Source organism: Podarcis liolepis (genome assembly GCF_965112155.1).
Source record: "Podarcis liolepis genome assembly, chromosome: 7".
Lineage (NCBI taxonomy): Eukaryota > Metazoa > Chordata > Lepidosauria > Squamata > Lacertidae > Podarcis > Podarcis liolepis.
The window spans coordinates 27,625,338-27,635,089 of record NC_139561.1 but is presented as its reverse complement, the minus strand read 5'-3'; the positions used below and the strand labels follow the sequence as shown (position 1 = coordinate 27,635,089).

Sequence of the window (9,752 nt, the reverse complement as noted above, 5' to 3'; positions counted from 1 at the left end):
GAAAAGATTGACTCATGTTTGGGAATGGTTAGCTAAAATTGAGCCCCCAGCTTCAGAGGCAGTCTATAGTTGAAGGGTGCTGCTCATTGGGACCCACCCCTCAGCTTCATAGAAGATCAGAATACAGTGATACCTCGGGTTAAGAACTTTGCTTCAGGAAATCGCACGGCGGAGGCGTGGCAGCAGCAGGAGGCTCCATTAGCTAAAGTGGTACCTCAGGTTAAGAACAGTTTCAGGTTAAGACCGGACCTCCGGAACGAATTAAGTTCTAAACCCGAGGTACCACTGTACTGAACTAGGTGAACCCAGGGGAGAGATTTCCTGCTGCTGGAGGTGACAGAAATCGAACCCAGGCCCCACTGCATGCAAAGCGGGTGCTCTCGCAGTTGGCCGTGTACCTTCCCCTATATAATCACGGGTGGAAAGCTGGAAGTAATTCTTCTTCCTGAATACGCCCTCTGCGTTCGTGTCTCACTCTCCAAAGTGCCCTCTCACCCCACCTGCTCTGTCATAGAGACATCCTTTTACTCATCACTCTCCCTGCTGACAACCAGGTATGCAACAACTGCATCCAGAACTCTATGCATGCAGAAATGGAAAGAGGAAGAGATTCCAAGCAAAAAAGAATGGCTTACAAAATTAACGGATTATGCCAAAATGGCCTGTAAAACTAAGAGACCCAAATGATGAACTGCTTGTAGAAAACTGGAGGGCTTTTTTTTTTTTAACTATCTGTCGAAGTACTATAGCAATATGAAATCATGAGCAGGATTTGAGATATGAGTGGCAGGGGAGAAAAAGAAAAGAAAACGATAACATGGAGTTAGGGGGCTTGGTAACAAGGAGAACACAGCAACCAAGGATAATAAGAATATAATAATAATTTTTTATTTATACCCCGCCCTCCCCAGCCAAGGCCGGGCTCAGAGCAGCTTACAAGCAATAATAAAAACAAGATGAATGCTTACAACTTAAAAACAAAAATAAAATACAACATTAAAATAATGGAACATTAAAATATTAAAATGTAGCCTCATCGCAGGAGGAGAAGGAAAAGAAAAAAGAAAGAGAGGGAGGGAGGGAATCAAATTGGCTCCAAGCCAAAGGCCAGGCGGAACAACTCTGTCTTACAGGCCCTGCGGAAAGAAATCAGATCCTGAAGGGCCCTGGTCTCATGAGGCAGAGCGTTCCACCAGGCCTGGCTCTGGCCCTGGCTCTGGTTGAAGCCAATCTAACTTCCTTAGGGCTTGGGACCACTAGGGTGTTGTTATTTATGGACCTTGAGGCTCTCCGTGGGGCATACCAGGAGAGGCGGTCCCGTAGGTACGAGGGTCCTAGGCCGTGAAGGGCTTTAAAGGTCAAAAGCAGCACCTTAAATCTGACCCTGTACTCCACCGGGAGCCAGTGCAGCTTGAAAAGCACTGGGTGAACATGTTCCCATGGCAGAGACCCCATGAGGAGCCTCGCTGCAGCATTCTGTACCCGCTGGAGTTTGTGGGACAGCTTCAAGGGCAGCCCCGCATAGAGCGAATTACAGTACTCAAGCCTGGAGATGACCGTCGCATGGATCACTGTGGCCAGGTCGGGGCGGGAAAGGTAAGGGACCAACTGCTTGATGCGGCGAAGGTGGAAAAATGTTGCCTTGGCTGTTGCTGTAACTTGCGCCCCCATGGAAAGGGAGGCGTCAAGGATTACACCCAAACTCTTAACGGAAGGCAGTGGCACTAATTGGGCCCCCCGAAAGAGAAGGGAGTTGGTCCCTCATCCTCATGCCATCCTGACCTAGCCATAGGACCTCTGTCTTCGAAGGATTTAGTTTCAATTGGCTCCCACGAAACCATCCAGCCACAGCTTCCAAGCATCTGGTGAGTGTGTAAGGGGCCGAGTCGGTGTGGCCATCCATCAGCAGATAGAGCTGAGTGTCACCAGCATATTGGTGACAGCCCAGCCCAAAGCTCCGGATAATCTGGGCAAGGGGGCGCATAAAGATGTTAAAAAGCATTGGGGAGAGAATTGTGCCCTGCGGCACTCCACACACCAAGGAGTGGCGCGATGACATTTCCCTCCCTAGTGCCACCCTCTGTCCCCGACCAGAGATAAAAGAGCACAACCAGTTACGGGCTATGTCCTGTATCCCCACGTCTGAGAGGCGGTGGTCCAGAAGATCATGATCGACCATGTCAAAGCCTGCTGACAAATCTAAAAGGATCAGCAGTCCTGACCCGCCTTGATCCAGTTGTCTACGGAGATAATCTGTTAGGGCAACCAGAGCCGTCTCTGTCCCAAAACCAGGACGGAAACCGGACGGAAATGGATCTAATGCTGATGTTTCCTCCAGAAACCTACCAAGGTGTTCAGCAACCACTCTATCAATTACCTTACCCAGGTATGGAAGATTTGAAACTGGGCGGTAATTGGATAGGTCTAAGGGATCTAATGAAGTTTTCTTTAAGAGTGGACACACCACTGCTTCCTTCAGTTCCCCTGGGAATGTCCCCGTGTCAAGGGACAAATTGATAGTTTCAACCAGGAGGGTCCGCGCAACATCTGGACACTCCCTAATCAGCCAAGATGGGCATGGATCAAGGAGGCAGGTGGTGGGCCTACCAACTTGGAGGAATCTATCCACATCAGTAGGGAGTATCCGATTGAAATGGTCCAACACTGGACCTGAAGTCAGTCGAGGGGCCTCCAGTTCAGTCACTGTATCTAAATTGGCAGGGAGGTCACGGCGGAGCAACAGGACCTTCTCCGCAAAAAAGCTCGCAAATGCCTCACAGCTGTGGGTCGAATTTGTGCTTAAATTTGGTTGTCCTCCTAAGGACATTATTGACCTAATTATTCTAAAATGTTGTGCCGGGCGAGAGCTAGCGGATGCAATGGAAGCTGCAAAGTAAGATTTCTTAGCAGCTTTCATAGCCATCTCATAGGCTTTCATAAGCATCCTATAAGATGTTCTTGAGGCTCTGTCACGAGTCCGTCGCCATACTCACTCTAGCCGTCTGAGATCCCGCTTCATTTTCCGGAGCTCCTCAGTAAACCAAGGGGCCCGGTTTTGACGGGGTCGCAGAGGGTGCTTAGGTGCGATCTCATCAATGGCTGCCAAGAGCCGGTTATTCCAGTCCTCAACAAGGTCATCTAATGAGTTACCAGGAGGAGCAGGGTTCTGCAAGGCTTGTCGGAATCTATCAGGATCCATCAGTTTTCGCGGACGAGCCCAAATAGGTTCGCCACCCGAGCTGGGGAGGAGCGGGAAGTCAATCTTGGCTTTCAGAGCGTAGTGATCAGACCATGGCACTTCCACAGTGGGGAAGCATGATCACATCTATGCCAGCCCCAAAGATCAGATCCAGCGTGTGGCCTGCTTGATGAGTGGGGCCCAAAACAAACTGGGAGAGCCCTAGTGTTGCCATGGAAGTCACTAGGTCCAGAGCCTGTGAGGAGGGAGCGGCATCGGCATGGACGTTGAAGTCTCCCAAAACCAGTAGGTTTGGGAACTCCAAGGCCCAGCCCGCCACCACCTCCAGCAGGTCTGACAGGGTGGCTGCAGGTGTGCTGGGTGGTCGGTACACCAGCCAGACAGCCAAGCTCTCCTTGGTGCCCCACACGAGACCAACACATTCAATGCCGGAGATCGCCGGTGATGGCAGAGCTCTGAAAGAGCAATCCTCCCGGAATAAAAACGCTACTCCTCCCCCCCGACCCACAGTCCACGATTGATGGAGGACAGAGAAAGGAACCAAAACATCAGGGTGGGAAGGGTGAAAATTCCAAAAGAAAAATGTAAGAGAATAGTATATTGTATGTGAAGCAAAATCATTAATTTTTTTGAAAACTTAATAAAAACCAATATAATAATAATAATAATAATAATAATAATAATAATAATAATAATAATAATAATAGAAAACTAAGGTGCAGATGATGCTGACCAGTAGGCTGATGTCAGGGCAAACTGGATTTTAATTATTGCTTTCAAATATGTGGCAAAGGCATTTTAATTACTGCTTTTAACTAGTTTGCTTTCATTCTTCTGCATTTTACAAGTGATGTCTTTAAATGTTTTAAGCTACCGAGAAAGGCGGGGTCTCAATATATTAAATAAATAAGATGACGGGGGGTTCCGAGGGGTGGTCAGACTGCGCCTCAGTGGGGCAGTGCCCCCCATCAGCCCCTATGGACCAGGCCACATTGCCTTGCATCTAGGAAAGGAAAGGAAAAAAGGACAATGGAAATTTGGGGGTGAACCCAGCGAATGCATATTTGGAATCTTTTGTTCAGAATACTATGTACAGTTCTGGTTGCCTCACCTCAAGGAAGATATTGTCGAGCTGGAAAAGCTTTGGGAAAGGGCAACCAAAATAAACAAAGGAATGGCTGACTCCCTTATGAGGAAAAGTTGCAGCCTATGAGATTTTACAGTTAGGAGAAAAGGCAAATAAAGAGGGGACATGAGAGAAGCTTGGATAGAGAAAGGCTTTCCTTCCTCTCTCCACCTAGAACTTGTGCCTCTCCAGTGAAGCTGAATGTTCAAGATTCAGGACAGATGAAAGAAAGGACTTAGTCACATAGCCTATGGAACTCACTGCCACAGGAGGTAGTGGTGGCCATTAACTTGGATGGCTTTAAAAGAGGACTGGGCAGATTAATGGAGGTTGAGGCTATTGGTGGCTATGTTTTTCCTCCCAGCTGGAGGCAGTAATGCTTCTGAATGCCAGCTGCCAGAAACTGCAGGAGGGCAGAGGGCTCTTTTGCTCGGGTCCTGCTTGCGGACTTCCCACAGGCACCCAGTTGGCCACTGTGAGAACAGGATGCTGGACAAGATGGGCCATTGGCCTGATCCTGCAGGGCTCTTCTTCTTAATAAATAATAATAATAATTTTTATTTATACCCCACCCTCCCCAGCCAAGGCCAGGCTCAGGGCGGCTACCAAGCAATAATAAAACAAGTTGAATGAATACAACATAAACAAGATTAAAATACAACAATTAAAATATTGAAACATTAAAATATTAAAATGCAGCCTTAGGTTCTTATATTATGGACTTCATTAACTATGAACTGCAAAATTTGGGGTCCCCTTAATAAGCTTTATATTATGTGCAGGATGAGAAGAGGTTAGATTTATAGGGGGTAAATTTGAGGTTTGGAAGCACTCCTCATCTAAACGGTAACATCTTTCTGCATCCCAATCTTTATCTCTTACCACTCTGCTATTTCCTTTCCTCTTCCTTCCTCTTCTTTGCTAGTGGCTGTTCCTCATTTTCTCCTGTGTATCGCTGGGTAGTGTGCGGTTTCCTTTGTATTATTATTAACAACAAGACTCCCCTGGAAACATTCAGTGTTAATAACCGCCGCCAGAGTGACAACTGGTTGTGAACTGCACCCTTTTCCCCAGCCTGCTGTAGAGATGAGTTCAGGGATGGGGCAATCCAGTCGTGAACTCTTGTTTGGCAAGTTCTGAGTAGCCCAGTGTGATTCAAGATCTTTGGTTAAGAGCAGCCAGACAGTTGTGGAGAGGCCAACTCACAATTTGGTGGCGCAGCAAAGCTAAGCAGGTTTCAAATTGGGCAAGGGACTGTGTGTTGAGATTTCTGCATTGCAAGGTATTGCAAGGGAGTCTTTTCCAACCCTACAATTCTATGATGATTTCATCCTGCATGGAGCTTTTTTTGCAGAAAGTGCTAGAACACTCTCAATCTCATGAGTCATGTTCGAGCCCCACATTGGGCAAAAAGATTCCTGCAACACGGGGTGGTTCTAGATGACCCTTGTGGTCCCTTTCTACAACTCTATGTTTCTATGATCCCATTTACGGCATGGAACTTTATCAGAAGATCATCCTGCTGTGTCAAATGGGGCTTATGTGCAAGATATAGCCAGCTGTGTGAGAGAATGCAGCCTTAACTTCCCTTGATGTGGAATTTACTGCAATGCACTCTATGTGGGGCTACCTTTGAAGGTGACCTGGAAACTACAACTAATCCAGAATGCAGCAGCTAGACTGGTGACTGGGAGTGGCCACCAAGACCACATAACACCGGTCTTGAAAGACCTACATTGACTCCCAGTATGTTTCCGGGCACAATTCAAAGTGTTGGTGCTGACCTATAAAGCCCTAAATGGCTTCAGCCCAGTATGTATACCTGAAGGAGCGTCTCCACCCCCATCGTTCTGCCCGGACACTGAGGTCCAGCGCTGAGGGCCTTCTGGCGGTTCCCTTACTGTGAGAAGCCAAGTTACAGGGAACCAGGCAGAGGGCCTTCTCAGTAGTGGCACCCGCTCTGTGGAACGCCCTCCCATCAGATGTCAAAGAAATAAACAACTAACTAACCTTAGATGACATCTGAAGACAGCCCTGTTTAGGGAAGATTTTAATATTTGATGAATTATTGTATTTTAATATTTTGCTGGAAGTTGCCTAGAGTGGCTGGGGAAACCCAGCCAGATGGGTGGGGTATAAATAAATGTAATAATAACAATAACAATAACAATAACAATAACAATAACAATAACAATAACAATAACAATAACAATAACAACAACAACAACAACAATAATAATAATAATAATAATAATTTATTCACCCAGGACCCCAGGGAGTTGGCCCCTATGATCCCCAGCTTTGCTTCAAAGCCTCCTTGAATGTTTCTGCTTGGCTGGAAAGTATCCTTGAACCCTGATCCTGTAATGCCTCTTGCTTTGCCTGAACGGAGGATGGAGGTGTCTTTGCGCGTGCCCGCACAAATGAACCTACTGCCGAATGCAAATTTTACATTCCTTGCTCCACCCACTTTTGCCTCTGGCCTCGCCCACCCCTAGCCTCCAGAGAAGGTTGCCCGGCAGGAAATGCAACAACGCTATTGCAAAAAGTTTGCTCTCCTCTGCTCTGGAGTTCCTTCTGCATGAGGATCCGCCCTCCTCCTTTGCTCCGAGAGAGTGCCTCATTCAAATGACTGGCTGCGGGAACTCATGAAAGCCGCATTGTGGGAGGTTACACAAGGATGGAGAGATCGGGGAAGCTGTAAACAGGGGCTGTGCAAGAGTGCATGCCAAGGCAGAGAGTTCCTCCAGATGCCATCACTCTGATTCAGGGATCACGAGGCAACAAAACCCTCCTCTGTCTTGCACAGGATGTTCTCATTAAATGTAGGGATGAATCATAAAAGGGCCACTTCCGAACAGCCTAACCAGCTTCCCACTTTTACCCTGTTACCTTATCTCCTCCTTTCTGCTGCAAAGGTGGGAGGCGGCAGTCTCCTGTATGAAGAGGCCCCTTGTCTTTGCCGCGGTCCAACCTGTCTGCAGAAGCGGAACATGATCCGAAGCCACGAAACAAAGCCGGCTTCGCTCAACAATACCTGAAAGCAGGCAGAGAAGCAAACTTGGCTCTCTCCTCCCGCCATCAGCAGGACATGGCTGCGTATATATCATCCAAGGTGTCCTCCCTAGCGGTGTAATTTGGAAAGGTGCAGGCAAGGACAGACAAAAGAGATGGATGACTCTTGTTTTGGATTTCTCCCAGTTTCTGTTCCATTCTTAAGTAAAGTTTTCTATGTTTCTCACCCCCCCCCCCGTTCTAAATGTTTTACAGTGGTACCTCAGGTTACATACGCTTCAGGTTACATACGCTTCAGGTTACAGACTCCGCTAACCCAGAAATAGTACCTCAGGTTAAGAACTTTGCTTCAGGATGAGAACAGAAATTGTGCTCCGGCGGCGCGGCAGCAGCAGAAGGCCCCATTAGCTAAAGTGGTGCTTCAGGTTAAGAACAGTTTCAGGTTAAGAACGGCCCTCCGGAACGAATTAAGTACTTAACCCGAGGTACCACTGTATTTTGATTTTGCAACACACACACACACACACACTAATAATAATAAAAAAATAAAAAAGAAAGGTAAAAACAAAAAATAATATCAAAAGTAGATACAAACACTTATACTAAACAAATATTAAACGATGTGTGTATATCATATTTCAATTCTTCTTTTCTTCCAATTGGCTTCCTTCATCCTCAGCGCAGTCTTGCTTTCACCTTTAGTAAAAGGTTTGCTGTTTCTTTCTTTTTAAGCACTCACCAGAATTTGTCAGTGATTGATTGATTCCTTAATTTATATACCACTTAATGTACACATTTGTATGCTATTTTGTCAAATATACCCATTTTTCAAACCACATTATTAATAAAAATGAACGAATAAGGTGCCCCTTAATGCCAAAATAGGCTCCTTTGCACAAAACTGATTCACACACACCCCTCTTTTAAATGAAAAATGCATTTTTGGGCACACTTTCCCCAGATGCACACATTTCTGTACAATGTTTATGCTTGGATAACTGCTCCAGAGAAGTGCCAGTTTCAAAGTGCCGCTGCCTTTGGGTTCCGGCATTGTTTCAGGAAGTGCACATTTGGTAAAAAGGTAAAGGGACCCCTGACCATTCGGTCCAGTCGTGACCGACTCTGGGGTTGCGGCGCTCATCTCGCTTTATTGGCCAAGGGAGCCAGCGTACAGCTTCTGGGTCATGTGGCTAGCATGACTAAGCCGCTTCTTCCTGCCAGAGTGGTACCTATTTATCTACTTGCACTTTGACGTGCTTTCAAACTGCTAGGTTGGCAGGAGCAGGGACCGAGCAACAGGAGCTCACCCCGTCGCGGGGATTCGAACCGCCGACCTTCTGATCAGCAAGTTCTAGGCTCTGTGGTTTAACCCACAGCGCCACCTGCATCCCGCACATTTGGTGGGTTCACGTTAAAACATGAATCAAATTAAATCGACCACCCCAACCCTAGACCACAGACTTCTGCTGAGCTGAATGACCAACAGAGGCTAGCCTCTGTCTCCTGAACAAAACAATTCTGGAGGTGGATAAGAAGTGATAATAATAATTAATAATTTGGAGCACGCACAATGTATGGATGGGGAAAATGCCAGAGAGACTTCCCTTTGCCAAATTCAGCTGGAGTTCTTACAATGCATCTGCCTCGCTCCCTAGGAATGCAAGAGCCTCTGCTGCATCAGACCATCTAGTCAAGCTGCAGGGATGACAGATCAGTTCATCAATTTCTCGTCAATTTCCCATGTGTTATGAATGAAATTTGTTCCATCCCATTTCTGCATTAATGCACATTTAACAATGCATATGAAAACCATATTTTGGATACATTTTCTCATCAAATTTAAAGACATGCATTTCTAATTTTGCTTTAACTCTCAAAACATGCATTTATATTTTTTTTTCCAAGTCAATGACTTCACACTGCAAGACTCGGAGACATGCAAAATCTAAAGGGCAAGTACATCCCAAACCGCACGTTAGTCTGGCGGGTGCTGAGCAAGTCAGTTGACATGGAAACTCTCAAAGAGCAGATTTCTCAAGCTCCTCAGGTTCAGCATCCTGCCACGGCTGGTTAGATGTTCCTGGGCCTGGGGAATCCCAGAAGTAGGACAGGAAAGCGATGGCAACTTTTATGTAAAATATCTGCTTCTGCGTGTGGGTTTTTTCTGTACCAAAATGGCATCATAAAAACCCAGAGGAGTTCATACTCCGATAGGAAACTGTGCTCTTGTCCACAAATAAGCTTGATAGTGTTGAATGGGGTCAATCCACTGCTAAAAGGGAACCATGCAAATTCTGCTTCCATCCCTGTGAGAACAAACGAAATCCTGGCCTGCCTCCCAGAGTTATTTTAATAATAATAATAATAATAATAATAATAATAATAATAATAATAATAATAATAATTTATTTA

At 46.2% G+C, this 9,752-nt stretch overlaps 1 long non-coding RNA gene across 1 annotated transcript in view; it reads left to right on the top strand.

Moving 5' to 3' along the window:
* Positions 1–7,489, top strand: part of LOC310711454 — a 31,111-nt gene extending 23,622 nt beyond the window's left edge. Inside the window, exon 3 of the long non-coding RNA XR_014528448.1 lies at positions 6,593–7,489. This is a non-coding gene — a long non-coding RNA (uncharacterized lncRNA). The remainder of the gene's footprint in view (positions 1–6,592) is intronic.
* The last annotated feature ends 2,263 nt before the right edge of the window (positions 7,490–9,752 follow it).